General features: G+C 37.9%; 1 protein-coding gene and 1 long non-coding RNA gene across 5 annotated transcripts in view; one reads left to right on the top strand and one right to left on the bottom strand.

Annotated features, from left to right (window-relative positions):
• CACNA2D3 (calcium voltage-gated channel auxiliary subunit alpha2delta 3) overlaps window positions 1-18,835 on the top strand; it is a 724,110-nt gene that overhangs the window by 58,904 nt on the left and 646,371 nt on the right. The window lies entirely within an intron of this gene.
• LOC140914214 (uncharacterized) lies at window positions 3,474-18,158 on the bottom strand. The gene is made up of 4 exons (XR_012159821.2): window positions 18,144-18,158; window positions 17,292-17,435; window positions 9,169-9,261; window positions 3,474-8,736 (listed from the first exon to the last, which is right to left on the bottom strand). It is a non-coding gene; the product is annotated as an uncharacterized LOC140914214 (long non-coding RNA).

The raw sequence follows: 18,835 nt of genomic DNA, 5'->3' as shown, positions 1-18,835 counted from the left end.
CATGCAGCTCACAAAGTTGTTTACAAATCCCATAGGTTTTAATAAAAAAATCATTAAAAAAGACTACAATCAATGAGTACTGCAAAGTTAATTTAAGCAGAAATGTTTGTAACAGATTATTGTAATCTGCCTGCTAGTACTGATTTTGATTCAGTCCTAGCACTGAATTCCCAAATATATCTTATAGCAGAGAATAAAGGACTATAAGACACACGTTCCTCTTCCTACATTCCTACATTCTTTCATACTTTCCTTTCTTTTCTGGTTTGTGTTAGATGAAGGAGAAGAGTGTAGGTGAGAGCTGGGATATGTGTTAGTTGAGAAATGATCTATCTACACAAACCTTGAGCATATACATAGTGATGATTTTGTCTTTAATATCCTTTTATTGTTCAAATTCAATAAATACTCTATTTTTGAAAAGTTTTTAGTCTTGGTATATACCAAGCATATTTCTCCTTTGTAAAATTGTCTCCTGTTTTAGTGTGGGATATTTAGGATACATTTAATAGAGATTTGCAAACCATTCTATTTTTCTGGTTTGGAAGTTAGTGGTGTTGATTGCAATTGCCTACCTTAATTAGATATTTATTGAAAACTTGTATACAGTAGATCTGTGATGGTACAATTTTTATTCTTGTGTTCATGCTTTTTAAAATGTCTAATTTCAAACTGAAATTAGACAAGTCTGAACAGTTTAAAAATACGTTACATTAGCATCTTCTTCTCAAATGATCCCAGAATACTTTACAGATAGCACCACTGCAATGCAGTCACTCTTATAAAAGATGGCAGCTAACCTAAACATCATAATAATAGAACCACAGAACTGTAGGGCTGGAAGGGACCTCAAGATGTTATTTTAGCCCACCCCCTCATGCTGAGGCAGTACCAAGTATACCTAGATCCCAGATAGGTATTTGTCTGACCTGTTCTTAAAAAGCTCTAGTGACGGGCAACTTCCCTTTTACCTATTCTAGTACTTAACTCTTCTTATACTTTGAATGTTTTTCCTACCATCTAACCTGAAACTTTCTTGCTGCAAACTAAGTCGATTACTTCTTATCCTACCCTTGGTGGACATGGAGAAAAATTGAGCAGCATCCCATTTATAACAGCCAATTACATAATTGAAGACTAGCATGTCCTCCCTCATTCATCTTCTCCAAAGACTAGATATATCCAATATTTTAAACTTTTCCTCATCGATCAGGTTTTCTAAATCTTTTATCATTTTTATGGATCTTCTCCGGACTCCTCCAATTTGTCCAAATCTTTTTTAAAGTATTGTACCCAAAACTGGAGGCAGTACTCCAGCTGAGGCCTCACCAGTGCCAAAGAGTGGAACAATTACCTCCCTTGTGGTACATACACCCCAGAATATTAGCTTTTTTTGCAACTGGATCACATTGTTGACTCATATTCAATTTGTGATCCACTATAATCCCCAGATCTCATCCTACAGTAGTACTGCCTAGCCAGTTATTCCTCATTTTGTATTTGTGCATTTAATTTTTCCTTCCTAATATAATATAAAGTATAATACTTTGCACTTGTCTTTATTGAATTTCATCTTGTTGATTTCAGACCAATTCTCCAATTTGTCAATGTCCTTTTGAATTCTGATCTTGTCCTGAAAAGTCCTTGCAACCCCTCCTATCTTAGTGTTATCCACAGATTTTTATAAGCATATTCTCCACTCCAAGTCGTTAATGAAAATATTGAATAGTACTGGATCCAGGACGGACCTCTGTGGGACACCATTAGATACATCCTCCCAGTCTGACAGCAAATTATTGATAAGTTGTCTTTGAGTACAGTTTCAACCAGTTGTGCACCCATTTCATAATAATTTCATCGAGATCACATTTCACAAGTTTGCTTATGAGAATGTCATGTAGGACAGTGTCAAAAGCTTTACTAAAATCAAGATTAATGCTTCCCAATATTCAGTAGGCAAGTAACCTTGCCAAAGAAGGAAATTTAAGTTGGCTGGGCATAACATGATCTTGACAAATGTTGGCTGTTACTTATCACCTTGCCTATTATCCTCTAGGTACTTACAAACTGATTATTTAATAATTTGTTCCAGTATCTTTCCAGGTATCAAAGTTAGGCTGAGTAGTGTATATTTCCCCAAGCCCTTTTTGTTCCCCTTTTAAAATATATGTACACTGTTTGCCCTTCTCCGGTCCTCTGGGACTTCACCCACTTCCATGAGTTCTCAGTGATAATTGCTAATGGTTCCAAAATTGCTTCAGTTAAGTACCTTCCTTAAGTACCCTTGGGTGAATTTTGTCAGAGCTTGCTGACTTGAATACATCTAACTTACCTGAATATTTTAACCTGCTCTTTCCTTATTTCAGCTTGTGTTCCTTTCCCCTTGTTAATATTAATTGTCTTAAGCACCCAATCACAGTTAACTTTTTAGAGAAGACAGAAGCAAAATCGGCACTAAAATATCTCAGCCTTTTTGGTGTCCTGTGTTGTTAGTTCTCTTTCCCTGCTAAGTAATGGACCAATGCTTCCCTTCATTGTTTTCATGCTCCTAATGTATTTATAAAACCTCTTATAGCCTTTTATATCCTTTGTTAGGTGTAACTCACTTTGTACCTTAGCCTTTCTGATTTTATCCCTACGTGTTTGTTATTCTTTTGTATTCATCCTTAGCAATTTGTCTGTTTCCACTTTTTGTAAGACTCTTTTCTTGCTTTTCAGGTAATTAAAGGGCTTCCGATGCAGCCATTTTGGTGTCTTACTATTCTGCCTTTCTTTCCATTGCATTGGGATAGTTTGCTGTTGTCTCTTTCAGAAACTGCCAGTTCTCCTGAACTTTTTTCCTTTAGTTTTTCTTCCCATGGGACAGTATGTACTAGTTCTGAGTTTACTAAAGTCTGTTTTTTTAGAGTCCATTGTCCTTATTCTGCTGCTCTCACTCCTTTCCTTAAAATCATGATGCCTTCAGCTCATGATTACTTTCAACCATGTTATTTTCCACCTTCAAATTTGCAACTAATTCTGTTACTCAGAATCAAATCTAAAGTGGAGGCACCCTGGGAACATCCTTCACTTTTTGAAACCAGAAGTAGTCCTCCACACATGCCAAAAATCTGCTGGACATTTTGTGTTTTGCTGTATTGGTTGCTGTCACGGTTCCTTCCCCACTCTGAACTCTAGGGTACAGATGTGGGGACCTGTATGAAAGACCCCCTAAGCTTATTCTTACCAGCTTAGGTTAAAAACTTCCCAAGGTACAAACTTTGCCTTGTCCTTGAACAGTATGCTGCTACCACCAAGCATTTTTAAACAAAGAACAGGGAAAAAGCCCATTTGGAGACGTCTTCCCCCAAAATATCCCCCCAAGCCCTACACCCCCTTTCCTGGGGAAGGCTTGATAATAATCCTCACCAATTTGTACAGGTGAACACACACCCAAACCCTTGGATCTTAAGAACAATGAAAAATCAATCACGTTCTTAAAAGAAGAATTTTAATTAAAGAAAAGGTAAAAGAATCACCTCTGTAAAATCAGGATGGTAAATACTTTACAGGGTAATCACATTCAAAACATAGAGAATCCCTCTAGGCAAAATCTTAGGTTACAAAAAGCAGATAGCTCCTCTTCCCCAACAATGGGTTCTACTCTTCTTCTCTTGTTGCCAGTACTGCATACCCGTTCTTGGCCTCGAAGCACAGGGGACTTGGTGGGGGAGGTGGAGAACTGCCTGCTGTTTTGAGGTGGTCAGCAGCAAGTCTCCTCCTTACATAGTAGCCAGTTCTCCTCCCACCTCTGGTGCTGCTGTAGTCTTTTCTAGTTAGCTGCACAATATGCAGTACATTCGGAATGAGTGTGACATTGCACTCTATATAATTTTGTGAAAATATGCTAATGAGTATGAATATAATGGAACTGGAATATGCTTCATGCAAAGGGTCTCCTATAAGGTATCATTACAAAGCTTATAATCTGCTGAGTCTGATCATCCTGTTTGTATGAATGTATCACTCTTGTGTCTGAAACTAGAAATATGAAATATAGCTCTGAGAGCCTACTGTAATTATGCAAAGCATGGGTCATTAATGGTGGTTTGGAATCTTGATGGCTCTCATCAGCCAGGACAACTGACTGTGGATGGCTCTGTTTGCAGGCAGGTCTTCCTGTGAGTCAGGCTGGGAGTCTCACAGGAAATGTGACCATGTCACCTAGTACTAAAATCCATCTTAAACCTGGTGCTTTTCCATTTAGAGGGGGTGGGGTGAGGACCCAGAGAGATGAGAGATCCTGGCTTTGTGCCAAAGCCATATAAGGGGGTGGAACAGAACAAAGGAGGCGGCGGTCATGAGAAATCCCTTAGCTACCACCTGAGCTGGAACAAGGGCTGTACTAGGAGAAAGGGCTGTGCCCAGACGGGGAAGGCTTCCAGTCTGTGAAAAACTTACTGAAACACCCCTGAGGGTGAGATTTTATCCGTATTCAGTTTTATTACTGTATTAGGCTTAGACTTGCGTGTTTTGTTTTATTTTACTTGCTAATTCACTTTGTTCTGTCTGTTACTACTTGGAACCACTTAAATCCTACTTTCTGAATTTAATAAAATCACTTTTTACTTATTAATTAACCCAGAGTATGTATTAATACCGGGGGGGGGGCAAACAGCTGTGCATATCTCTCTATCAGTGTTATAGAGGGCGAACAATTTATGAGTTTACCCTGGGTAAAACGGATTTATTTGGGGTTTAAACCCCATTGGGAGTTGGGCATCTGAGTGTTAAAGACAGGAACACTTCTTAAGCTGCTTTTAATTAAGCTTGCAGTTTGTGGGATGTGGTTCAGACCTGGGTCAGTGTTTGTGGCTGGCACGCATGTCTGGCACAGCCAGGCAGGGTTCTGGAGTCCCAAGTTGGCAAGGAAGGCAGGGGCAGAAGTAGCCTTGGCACATCAGTTGGCAGCCCCAGAGGGGTTTCTGTGATCCAACCCCTCACAATGAGAAAGAGAACTCTAAAGAGAGAGGACACCAGAGCAACTCCATCTCTCACAGAAAGTGCCATGGCTGCAACAGCATGGCATACATCATGGGATCCTTATTGTTTGTGAAAAGGAAGCAGGCTATCAGTTCGGAAATAGGTCTGTACAAAACGTGTTAGTTCTTGTACCCACTTGAAATAAGATTTACTTGAGGTTCTCATGTGACCATAAATTCAACCTCCAAAATAATTCATTAATTTGTGTTTTCCCAGTGCCACCTGTGACCCACACAAACCAAATCTAAACAGTTAAAAATATGGGGAAATTAAGTTCTCTTCTGTTAATCTTATCCATCTCAGATTTCTTTTTATTATAATAGTGTAAGTATTTATTTGATTCAGGAGAAGCCTAAATCAAAAGTCTGGATCCCAACACCCTTGAGCTTTTCTCTGTTGTTGCAGAGAGAGGACTCTGTTCTGGATCTGAAACGCCAAGGTTTAATTTTACCCCGAAGAACAGTGAACTATAGTCAGATATCTTTTATTTATCCCCTGCTCAGTGCTTTTGCTGGTGCTTTACAAATGATCACTTAAGTCTTCAGGAGTTATTTTCCTTTCTTTTGCTGCAGTAAGCAAATGTTACCATCTGAATGTTAGTCTGCAGAAAAGAAACCAATCACAATAGGCCACTTTCCAACCAATCATCCACAGAACATTCAGCTACTGCTGAGCAAACCCCAGTCAAAATTAATTGCTAAAATTATATAATTGCAGGTGCTCTGACTGAGACTAGACCACAGCATCTGTTCCAGCCTCAATTGCCTCTATTCCTGCTTTAAAAATAAAATAAATTTAAAATAACCCAACTTCAGCACTGGTACCTAAGTGCAGTGATTCTTATCCAGGTATATGTCGGGTCACCAAGCCCACAAACAATTAGGGAGAATGGCTACTCATCTGTTTCCCAGTATTACCAGCCCCAAGCATTTAAAAATGAGTCAGGCCCTCCAATATCATGATGTTGGATGAAAAATCCTGAGATTTAAACCTAATTAATTTTGGGATTCTCTGTTTGCTATCTGGTTGCAGTCAGTAGGGTTAACGTTTTTCAAAGTTTACTCTGTAACGACGAAGGCTAGAAATTTAGATATGTATGTATTTTGAAATGAAAGCTGAAATTCTCATATAACAAGATGACTCCCAGGTCTGGGCCTTTAAGGAAAAACTTCAAATATTTCAAGACTTGCAGTAAAACTATGAGAGCTGGCAGCACTGCTCTCCTCTGGTGACTCCAGTGATTTCAGGGCATAGCACGTACTAAACCTAATTCACTGTCCAACAACACTTCATAAAACTCAGATACATCAAACTCATAAACAACCTGATTGGGAAAAGTTAAATGTTCCAAACTATAAGGTATCTGATCTATATATTTCACAAGTTTTTCTTTCCTAAGTTTCATTTTCTACAGTTGTTCTTTTTCTAGCATGTCTAGTAATTAACGGTCTAAAGCTCTAGTTATCCAACTTGTTACTGTAACACTACCACTGCATAGGAATTAAAATCTTGAATCTTTGTAGCTCTTGAATTCACAAACTTAATAAAGACATGCAATAATTCCCAAAGCCTGAATTAAGTACTGCCTTCTCCTAAAACAGCCGGAAAGAATGCAGGAAGTTCTCATTTAGTGCAAAATATCAACTAGGTCTCAGCATGTGATGTATAATTTCATTTACTGCTCTGTGCTCTGTGCCTTTGTTATATTTTCTTTTAAACTTATAATGTTGACAATATTTATAACCCTTCTCTCCCTCCACATTGTGTGGAACAAAGATAAAATTAGATTTCAGAATAAGCTCAATCAAACAATCTCATTTAATACAGTTAGACTTCTTCAGTGTCAGTCTTCAGAGTTGTTAAATGCCAATGTCATACCACATGAATAAGGTATTTTACTGACTTCATCATAAATGGACTTTTTTCAGCAGTTTTTGCAAATGAGTGAAAATATATTGCAGATATTACTTCTGATGATTTTATGCACTCTTTTTTTATAAAATGAAGCTAAGCCTTAACAATTTTTCTTGCTCATGGTATCTTTCAAGAGGACTGTGCATACTCAACTGTTTTTAACTTCTATCTCTACAGTAAGTTGTAACATGTCACATTAATACAGCTAAGGCCAGCCTCCTAATTTAGATATTATCCTTTTTACAATTAAAAAAGCCAGAAAAATACTAAATAATTTTAATTTAGTACTTTTTTGGTTAAAAAAAAAAAGCACTCTCTGGTCCCAAGTTGAACAAGGGGTTATCTCGTCTGCCCCTCTCTTTGCACAGATGTTCAGGAGCAAGAAATGCACTAGGTTGCTCTAATCTGATGTCTCAATATACTGGCTCAGGTTTTTAGTGGGTCACTCTAATTCTTGCTGCAAAATTTGTGGGAACATGCATTTGTATGCATAAAGCCTCATAAAAATGCATGGCGGCTAAGAGACAAATAAGACGCTGTTCTTGTGCAGAAGAGCTTTGAAACTAACAGTCCAAACTTGCAAATGCTTTGTGAATTTAATACTTAATTTTTGTAACCTTCATGTTTGCATTACCAGACAAAGCAACCACATGATTTCAACTTGGTTCTTTTTCCTACCTCAATTAAATGGCCCTTTAGCCAGAGCCCTGTGAGCCTGAGTCAGCTGGCATGGGCCAGCCCTGGGTGTCTAATTGCAGTGTAGACATAGCCTTAGTGACTATTATCAATACTCTGCAGATCGGGTTCTAAAACGTAACTTGGCATGTAATGATAAGAGGCATTAGGGCTAGGGGAAGAAAGGTGACAGCTTTTAAGACAGGTTGGAAATGCAAGTCTCAAAACTGTTCCAAAGGGGGGGCAGGGGTGTGTGTGTATATTTTTGTGTAACATGGTTTCTTTGAAGGGAAGACCTGAGTTCATATTTACAAAGCACTGCTTTTATACCCCTCTGTAAATTTGGACCATTAAGCTTGAATATATTCACCCACTTTTTAGCAGCAGCTATTTAAAGTAAAGTATTCAAATTACTTGTGGAGGATTTGGAGAGAATTTTTGAACAGATGTTGAAAAATTGTTTTAAAGCAGGTGAAGACAGCCAGGGGAATTAACTGGGAGTTCTGTGCAGGGAGGAAATAAGGGAGTTAGCCATGCTGCTGCTGGAGGAGCTGGCTCGGGAGAAGGAAGCCCATAGATATGTTAAAGATTTTGTTTGTGGCTTTGTGTTCATTTGAGATGTGTGCTGCTTCTGAGGGAAGCTAGGCAGCTGTGAACTACACTGAAGGGAATGTGTGGTGTATATATCGAGGCTCAAAGGCAACCAAATGAATTAGTTGAAGAGTAATGATGATAAATTTAATAACTGAAGCTGTGCGTTTTTGTCCATATATATTGTATGTTATAGGACACAGAAATTTATCATTTCACAGAATTTTAAGATAACTTTTCAAGTAATTTCTCTTCATATTGCCTTATTACTGTAGTTGTATCCCTGGTTTTTAAAATAATGGGTCCCTTTCTCTTTTTGAATGTACATTTGGCTGTATTTGGATCTATAGTTACTGTTAACTCCTTGTCATTGTGAAAATATACAATTATTTAACACCAAAATTAAGGTGTGCAGAGCAGGAAAAAAATTTATAAACTGGTTCTCTGCTTTTCTTTCTATTGTATGATTAAAAACTGGATTCAGTGGTGTTTCTGCTTCAGAGTTGCTTTTTCCCGCAGGATCAAAGTTTCCTCCTGAAATTATAAGAGAGAGAATTCAATTTAAAATTTAAAAGAAAAAAAAGCACTTCATAAATGAATAAAATGTAATGTAGGGATACATGGTCCCCATATAATATGAGGAAGTTTTTCTTGTTGTAGGAGCTTTGCAGTCCAAGGCCCTATTCTTGCAATGATCTCCAACCAAGTGCAGGAGTCTACCCATGCAGAGATCATTTCAGGATCAGGGCCCAGATTGAGGCAGAATGCCACAAGTGAATGAGACAAACAGGCAACAGGTGGGTTAATGCAGAATCTGTTACTGTGCATAAGTTAGCTGCCACGTAACCTGATGGTTCCAAATCTTCTGAAGCTTTTTTAAATTGCTCTGAAGATTGTAATACTGTCTAAGTCCTGTATAGTTCTTTATGCACTCAGGTGTTTGAAGGAAAGAGGATTTCAACTCACCTGCTCTGTTTTGAAAATTTATTTAGTCCTTGTTTGAATATGTGCAGGAACTTTCCTCCATTCCTATATATTTCTCCATTGTTTTGACCAGCTCTGAAATATGTAACAGAAGTGACTATTTGTATGGGATGGATGTCAGTGTTGCATGAACCTTATAGGGCCAGGTATACTGCCATCTGGGCTGTCTGTTTCTTGAGAGTTTTTGGCACCTTTTCTTACTGTCTGACTTAGGTTTTTCTGCCAGGCCCATCCTTCATATTTTGTTGTATGGTAAACCACATGTACAGTTTCTTGACTCCCTCTTTTAAAGCTTGCATTTGCCATTTTGCCTGTTCTACTCCTCTGCAGAGTTGTATGGCTTTCTTTGCAGCTGTACCCCAAATCCTTGCATAACAAAGACTCGACACAGTCAGGGTGCTTTAATCTGCATTGGGAAGCTGACCAGTTGCTGAGCCATCTGAGGATTCTGGGGGCTGGAGGGAGTGTCACAAAGTTAGCCTAAAGCTGTTGAGTAATCATCAGACACCAGGCCATCTGAGAGATGATAGTTAATAATAGGGTGTTTGCTGCCTTGGGTTTTACTGGCAGAAGACCGCAGGGATGGAATGTCTGTTAGTGGAGTCCCCTCTAACCTTCATGGCTTGCTCAGACGCAACAGTAAATGGTCACTATTTTGCTATTTGTTGATAACTCTGGATTACTTCCATATTATCTGTCTCTACAGTATGAAGTTTCTGTGGAGAAGTTTATTTAACACTTGCTGTGCTGCTCTGCTCTGGGGACACAAAGAAAATGATTAACGTGGAATGCTACTGCTGTCTCTCCCAGTACAAACAGAGCAGGCAGGCAGGGGTGGATATGTGTGTGTGACCGCAAGAGGGACTGTGCTGTTCAGAGCCAGGGAGGGAGGTGGGGGCTGAGGTCAGGGTCTCCCCCTCCCCCTGCCGCAGGACTGGACAGCATGCTGACACACTCTCCCCCGACACACACTGTCTGTCTTCCCTCCCTCCACACCCACCATACACATGGTCCCTGTCACACACTTTCCCCCACACACTTGAGTTGAAAAGCTGCTGGCAATCTAGGATGCCCATGGAACTATGGGACTGAGAAACCTGCATCATGTGATGCTGTACCTGCCCCATGAGGCATTGCAAACCCTTCCCAAAGCACCCTGTGGCCAGTTGCATAGTGGGATAGCTACCACAATGCACTGCTCTGTCATTGCAAGAGCTGCTAGTGTGTGTGCTCCAGTGCCACAAGGAGCGAGCATGGACTGCAACAGCGGTTTTAACGAAAGCACTTTAATAAAAGTGGTATAACTTTTGGTGCAAAAACTTGCCCGTGTAAACATAGTCTTAGTCTGTTAATATACGTTGGTGTTAGAAATCCATGTATAGTTCCTTTTCTCCACAAAGTAATGGAATTAGGTTTTTTTCCTGGTTTTGACAAGCTGATAGGGTTTTTTCCTGTGCAAATATGATCCATTTTGGTTTAGAATGAGGGTCTGGAGCTTTAGATATGGATTCCAGTTTATTTTTGCTTATCAAAGCATTTTAAAAGTTAATCAGTAATATATTTTAATTGAAGCAATTTGCAGGTTATTTGTTGTGTTGTTATGTGGGCTTCACTGATAATACAGCTAGATGAAATATATTTTCTGTATCATCACTCTTTAGTGTCTGAGCTTCACATGGTAAATTCCCAGCCAGTGTTGATAGCCAAAGAGAAACTAAGCAAGTGAGGTTTTAGAAGCAGCCTGCAACTAATAGGGATTTTTGTGTGGCTGAGATACAGGACCAAAAACCTCAAGAGGATGTTTTGTTCTTAGCTGTATCGCAGATTCTTCTGTGATTACATGCACTGAAAATGACAGCCAGACTCTTTCCCTAAATTTCCCTATAAAATTACCTCTATGCTTTGGCTCTGTAATGTGGATTCTGTTTTTAGAGCACTTATAATTATGCTGTTCTGCTTGTGCTCAAGAATACTGTTTTCATGATGGGAGAGTGCATCTCTCTTCGCATACATTTTAATGCGGATAAGATTCCCAACAAGATGGTCTATAGCAAAATGTTTAATTTTGTCCTGAGTTTACTCCATTGCTAAAAGATATTATTTGCAAATTTTTAAATATTTTCATGGAGATCTAAAGATTTTGCTAGCTTTAGTTGAATTAGAGCTTTCTTCCTGGTGACAGAATGGGTCTTATTATTAAATATCCTCTGATATAAGATTTCATTTGACTCATGACTTCTAAGTGACGATTCCTGGACTTTCTTCACTCTGTCATTATTATTGCTTCATTTAACAATTGTATCTGCATCTGTTTTGGATTTAAATGTCATTGATCTGGTGTAGGGTGCTCTCAGTAGAGGAGGGGGCCAATGATTTGGGAATTTGCTTCTTCTTTTAATGTGGTAGAGCTTTTATGCAAACATTTGCACATGTTGAAGTGAAGTTTGTGTGATACTCTTCATGGCACCAAAGTGAAGCATATGCATATGTGATTGCAGGATCAGTGCCTTAGTTTATTGACTAAAAGGGCACAGTGCAAAGCCCACCTCTATATCCCAATGTTTCCTGGAGACAGTAAGCACCGTAGAAGTCCTTAAGGAGCATCTTATGTTGTTTGTAGTCTCTTACAAATGTACAGCATTGTAATACCTTGGATTAAACACTTGGATGATCTGTAGCAAGTATATTCTGCTGTAGCTGTCTTCTACTGTAAAATGGGTTTGCCAGGGCGTAGAACAGTGGTTTTCTATAAGTATATCACTGTAGCATGAATATACTCTCAATGATACCTTCATAGGTAGGTTAAATTTTTTCATACACACTGAGCCTGATGCTGCAGCCATTCTACATGTAGAACCTCCACAAATACAGGCTCTGGGTGATGTGACTTACCTATGAATAGTATATACAGCATACTGTGTGATGGTTAACTTTTAACTAATGCTGACTTTAACTAATACTGAATTAATGTGCTGGCCAAGAAACATTTCACACAGGTCTGAGTGAATTTAACTCCGGTTTGGTCAATATGAAGCACAACTTGTATTTTTTGAATATATGTAGAATCCAAAACTCAGGGATGGCCAGCGGGATGCCTTCTCCTATCCATTCTTTTGTGGGGGGGATCCCGGGGTAGAAGCTAGGAAGGTCTTACTGAGCTGCCGTCTGGGTCATTGTTGCTTCTATCTTTTAATGAGTAGCAGGGTCACGCTACACTCCTCTGGCCCTGGTTTTACCAGCCCTTTACTGTTCTAGGGCTGAATTGCTTTAAAATACTCTGGAAACATTGTTCTCACATGAGCCTTCAAAAATCTCACAGGTGGTATAAAACCATGCATTTTTCATAATTTTTTGTTTTAGTTTTGTTTAGGCATTTTCTTACAGCTCCTAAATCAGATGCTAGAAATATCGAAACAGATCTCCAAAAGTATAAGAAAATATGCTTTTAAAAATTAAGCTTCTGTCAATTTCCATTGGAATTTTAAACTATCCTCAATTATTTACTGAAGGGAAATATTGGGAGGGAAACAGGTGTTCATATTAAACTCTCCTGAGATGAAATTGTGTTTATTGAACTACAGCTCCCAAAATACCTTGCACATTATTCATGAACTGTTAATCACAAGCTGGCTACAGATAATTTTCTAGGAGATCTTGGAGAAAATGATACAGTTGTTGCCATTTAGGTGACAGGGCTTGACAAAAGGAACATGTGAGCATAGAATGTAGCTTGATTGAGAATTGAATTAGTTTAACAAGTAGTTAGAATCAAACCTGTTCTGAATCAAGAATGTAGTGTAATACTGGGAGGCAAGTGTACAGATCTATGCCTAATACATGCAGGCATGTCTAGTGTTACATAGCCATAAAGAATAGAGAAGGAATCTAAAAAAAAGTAAAATAAGTATATTGTAAAAAATAATGTAAAAAAATTCTATTGAATCTGGTACAATTGCATCCTTAAGTCTACTCCATGGTATAGTCAACATAATTCTCTCTGGAGTGCTCAAGGACAGCTTTTTGATAATTTGTGTGAATTTCTATTAGACCATTTAAATCAAGTAATGTAAAGTGAGATTATACAAGAAACCACGCTCTTGGTTTGATATAGTTAATTAAGTCCCAAGCAGACTGCGAAGAGCTACAAAAGGATCTCACAAAACTGGGTGACTGGGCAACAAAATGGCAGATGAAATTCAATGTTGATAAATGCAAACTAAGGCACACTGGAAAACATAATCCCAATGATGGATATAAAATGGTGAGGTCTAAATTAACTCTTACCACTCAAAAAAGAGATTTTGGAGTCCTTGTGGATTGTTCTCTGAAAACATATGCAGCAGCCGTCAAAAAAGAATGTTGGGAATCCTTAAGAAAGGGATAGGTAATAACAGTGTCTCTGTATAAACCCATGGTACGCCCACATCCTGAATTCTACATGCAAATGTGGTCGCCCCATCTCAAGAAAGATACGTTGAATTGCAAAAGGTTCAGAAAAGGGCAACAAAAATGGTTAGGGGTATGGAACGGCTTCCATATGAGGAAAGATTAATAAGACTGGGACTTTTTAGCTTGGAAAATAGACAACTTGGGGGGGGAGGGATATGATAGGTGTCTATAAAATCATGACTGATGTGGAGAAAGTAAATAAGGAAGTGTTCTTTATTCCTTCTCATAACACACGAACTAGGGGTCACCAAATGAAATCAATAGGCAGCAGGTTTAAAACAAACGGAAGTATTTTTTCACACAATGCGTGGTCAACCTCTGGAACTCCTTACCAGAGGATGTTGTGAAGACCGACTATAACAGGGTTAAAAAAAGAACTAGATAGGTCCATCAATGGCTATTAGCCAGGATGGGCAGGGATTGTGTCCCTAGCCTTTGTTTGCCAGAACCTGGGAATGGGCAACAGGTGATGGATCATTTGATTACCTGTTCTGTTCATTCCCTCTGGGGCACCTGTCATTGTCGGTAGACAGGATACCGGACTAGATGGACCTTTGGTCTGACCCAGTATGGCCGTTCTTATGTAAAATTTTACGTATTTTATTTGTTTCAGAAAATGATAATATTAACCAGATGCTATGCAAGTACACACTCATTTATAGCATTAAAATGTATTTTCACCACTAAAATTCATATATAAAGATAAACTAAATGGACTTCTAGAGGGCTCTGCTTAAGCTATTTTGATTATCAATCCAACAGATTAGATACGGTATCAAAAGCATTTTTGATAACTGTAAGGTTAGCTTTTGTTAGTACAGTAATCCTTTTTCTCACACATAGAAGGAATTTTCTGTTCTGGGATCTTACTGATGAGTCAGACCAGAGGATTCCTCTGCATCAGAAGACTTATTTGCAGTAAGTTTGAACAGTGTATTGTTGGAAAACCTGTAAATTATAACTACACTAAGCAAGCTCTTCGCTTAAAAAAATTAAAACAACTTCTTGTTGACTGTTACAGTAGCATTTTTTGGCGATAATAGTGGGAGCACTAGTGTAGGTGGGCTTAGATGAAACACTAGTAGTAAAACCATCTGAGCCTGGGCTATGTTCACACTTCCACCGTTGCTACAATCAGTGAAGCTGCACTGGTTGCACTGCCATGGTGAGCGATTTCTTGAAAAATGCTAGCAAAGACAAGGCTTTTGAAATGTTAATTTGCACTTATGCAAATTCACCTGTCAGTGGCACATTGAATGTGGAAGACCCAACTCTTTTCATAGAGTGGTTCCTATGGTTTCGGAGGTATGCTTTGTCGGTTTGCAAGTTATGAATATTTATGCTATTCAGAATCCTCATCTGTGTTGCACTTTATATAATTTTTACTTAATTTCACATTAAAAAAAGTCATTTCCATCCATTACCTAGGTAGATGTCTTCATTGGCAATCATTTTATGCATGCACACAAGAGTGTCCTGATTGACAAAACCATGAACACAGATGGCTTCCTGATACTCTTTAGTAGTTGCTGTAGAAAATAGCATACAGTATATGCCTGATACATTATTTACTGACACTAAATAGCAGACATGGTTATGGTAAATGAAACCTTTGAATTATTTATGAGAACTGGTGCTAAATGTTTTTTTTTTTCTTTCTTTGCATTAGTCTAAAAGCTATTGTACAATTGTTGGTAAACACTTTTTAAAATATTCAAGATATATAAAATAAATTGTCTGGTTAAGTGGATCTGTTATTCACTTAAAACAATCTGGTCTTCAGAAAGCACTTCTGCATATTTTTACTTTCAGTCATTTGAAGTCACTATAGTAGTATTTTATCAAGTAGCATTCCCTGTGGTTGTCTTGCCATCAGCTGTGAGCTGTGTGTGTGTAAAGGGGACAGGAATAGACTTGCTTTTTTTACAGTGTGTGTTTTTTTTCTGATATTTTCCTCTATGTGGCAAGGCTACAAAAGGTGGAGAATGATACTGTGGCCAGGTACTTAACCTGTGGCCTAAGATACATGGTGCATAACATTTTTTATGAAGTGAGAAGTCCTCTCAACTTGCATCAAGTAATTAGAAGATGAAGGGAAACTCAGCATGGTGCAGGACTGCAGGAGTATGCTAGTCCTATTCATCGGTCACTTCACTAGTTCTCTGTTCACTGTCACAGTGACTATAAAACTACTCTCCTGGATTTAAAATCATTTTACTATGTTTCTCCTTCCTTCCTTCTGTTTTAATGGCTTTCGTTTTTGGGTGTTCCTGTTTGTATTTTGAGACTGGTGAGTTCTAAGGTGCCTCCATTCCCAAACATCAAATGAACAGAGTGTGGTTGAGCTTAGACTGACTTTTTCAATTATGAGCATGCTGAGCATTTGGACTTACAAACGCTTTGCATTTTATTTATCATTTTAACACAATTATTTTAAAATTGTGAGTGTGCTTAATGTGCTAATTTGTGATAAAAATCATATTAGTGTTTTTATTTCCTTTTTTACTGAGAATACAGCCACTTACATAATAAAACTAAAAGCATTTAAAAAACCTGATTCTGTATTCATCTTTTCATGTTCTCTTTGTTTCCATGTGAGTCAGGCTGGCAAGTGAAACTAGACTGATCTAGTTGTAGTCAGTTGGACATAACTTTTAGAATCTGGTGTGAATCCTTGCAATGGCTACTTCAATATTTGCTTAAAATATATGCTGTTTGGGGAAAATCCATTTAAGTAAGCCTGTTTGCAAACTCAGTTGCTAGAATATTCATGTAAAACTCATACAAGAGTTGTTGTGAACACAGTTAAAGTAAACATATTCAAAAAAGTTATGAACAAACATTTATGGAATCTTTCTTGTAGCGTGTGTACAGTTTTAATACACAATTAGCACTTTTGGATGAACACTCCCATTACACGCTTTTGCTCTTTATATCAAGAGTCCATTTTGTTTAAAATAAAAAAGTTTTAGTTAGAAAATTCCTAGAATATTATACTACTGCCACCGATCCTTAAAATTAATTTATCTTATTAAACTAAGCACAAAGCCAGCTTTCTTTTGCACTGGGTTTTTCTGAATGCCTGCTTTTTCTTTCAAATTATTTGGTGTTCTCTCTCTCTCCCCTTCCCTCCCTTCAGAGAACAGTAAGGTGTAAAGTAAGAGTTCAAAAATGTTCTTGCATATACTTGCAATTTTGAAGTGTTTTTTCACACACGCGAATTTCTTAATATTACAGAACACTTACAGGAGCTGATGTACATTTTTTTCCCCCAGGGGTTGAGGCTTTTACAGTCCTGTGATATGGACAGAATTTACAGTGGAGTATTTGCATATGTTAGTTAGGAAAGATTAAGGAAATAGTTCCTCTTTGCTGTTTTATCAGGGAACAATTTCCCTTCACAATGTAGCTTATACACAAAGGGGGGAGTTATTAATTTTGGGACAAATCTTAACTATATTACTTCTGAAGAGCTTCTGTAAATGATCTTAGTGTTTGAAATTCATTCTAGTAAGGTAGTTGAAGAATTACATTTTGATCATTTGCATCTGTACTTACAAACAAAACAGCTAATGAGGATAAAGATATACCTCTTTCCATCCTTGACATTGAAACTGAAAAATGTAGTGATCCTTCCAATAAAAGGAATGGAATACCTTAGTCTCCGTGAGACGGTAGCGGCCTGGTTTCTCCGTGTGCACTTGTTGAGATGGCACTCTTCTGTTACTTCAAATCTGATGCAAGAAGAGCTGGTTGAGAAACTGCTGAGCAGTGAATTATGTTGCTTTTATACTCTGCCACTAGGTGAAACGGAAAAGAATGGACATTGACTCATCCATGTGTATTCACATCAGTTGGCTAGTCAGATTTGTTCACACTGTCATCTTTCCATAAACTAGAAATTGGAGGTGCTTGAACTTCAGCAGTTACTAAAGAGAATGGTTATGAAACCTGAACACATCTAAAATGGAGATTCACAGTAGCTACTCCTAGAAAGCAATTTTCATTGAATGAGCTAAAAACAAATTCTCCCATTGTCATCTTTTCACTACTCTGCTGAAAAACATTGCATTTCACTACTTTATTTGCAGTCACATGAAATCGGCAGTCTCTGGTGGTAGATATATTTAAATTTCAATCTCAAAAGATAGAATGGCGCAGCATCGTTCATTTATGCCATTTGTTCAGTTGTTTGAGTATAAAGAGTTTGTGTGAAACTTTAGTTTCTACTTTGTATTAATGCAAGTGATTGTAGGCTGATTATTGAGCATTCAACTGAGAAGCTAGACTGTGGGGTGGGGTTTTTGTTGTTGTTTTTTTGGTTTACTAATGACCTCTGCCCATGGCCAATTTTTATAATCATGTGCAGTGCTGTTGTCCTAGTTGCCTAAGCAAAGCACAGATGCACTGAGCAGCCCTGCCCGCATGGTTCTAAAAAGATACTACCTGTATATGCATTTCCCCTACTGCTTCTGAAATAAACCTAGTAAAATGTTTTATATTCTGACCAATGTGCAAAAATGACATTGATGCTTCCTGTGTTTCATGACTTCCACATCAAATGTGCTCAATTTAAAATAAAAGATTATTTTCCTCACTCGACAGCCTTGCAAACTCCTCCTGGAGTCTGAAGGTCAGGCTGGGCTCTTTTTGGTTCATGCGTCATTATCACTAATGAAGACTCTTTATCTGGAATTTCATTAACAGTTCTGTTAATGATACATGAATCAGAGTGGAATCCAAATGTTTCTTTCATAACTAACTGAAAATAAAAAGCAGTCATCACTTTCTTTTGTAAATGAATGATCAAATATGACTCTGAATATAAAGAGGGTTAGGTTAGAAGGAGTTATATAGATGTGGTAATTTTGTGACAATAACCACATTTTATGGGGATAGTTCAACTGCTCACGCTTCTTTATAGTATTGGCATGCTGTCTGGAAAACATTTAAAAAAACAAACCCAAGAAATTGCTGTGTTTTGATCCTTGAGGGTCAAAACCCTAAATCTACTAGAAGGTATAGGTGACAAGTCTCTTTAGATTTTCTAGTAAACTATCAAATCAAATTAAATGTTTGTCTTCTGCAGATCATGTGACAGCCTGCAGCTCTCTGATAGATAATTAGGATAATAATTTATCCAGAAAAAACATTACAATATTCAAAATGTGCCTTAGTTGGAAAAGTATGTTCAAATTAA

The sequence above is a fragment of the Lepidochelys kempii genome, chromosome 7 (genome assembly GCF_965140285.1).
Source record: "Lepidochelys kempii isolate rLepKem1 chromosome 7, rLepKem1.hap1, whole genome shotgun sequence".
Classification (NCBI taxonomy): Eukaryota; Metazoa; Chordata; order Testudines; family Cheloniidae; genus Lepidochelys; species Lepidochelys kempii.
The sequence above is the reverse complement of the archived record's forward strand: the minus strand, read 5'-3'. Positions and strand labels throughout refer to the sequence as shown.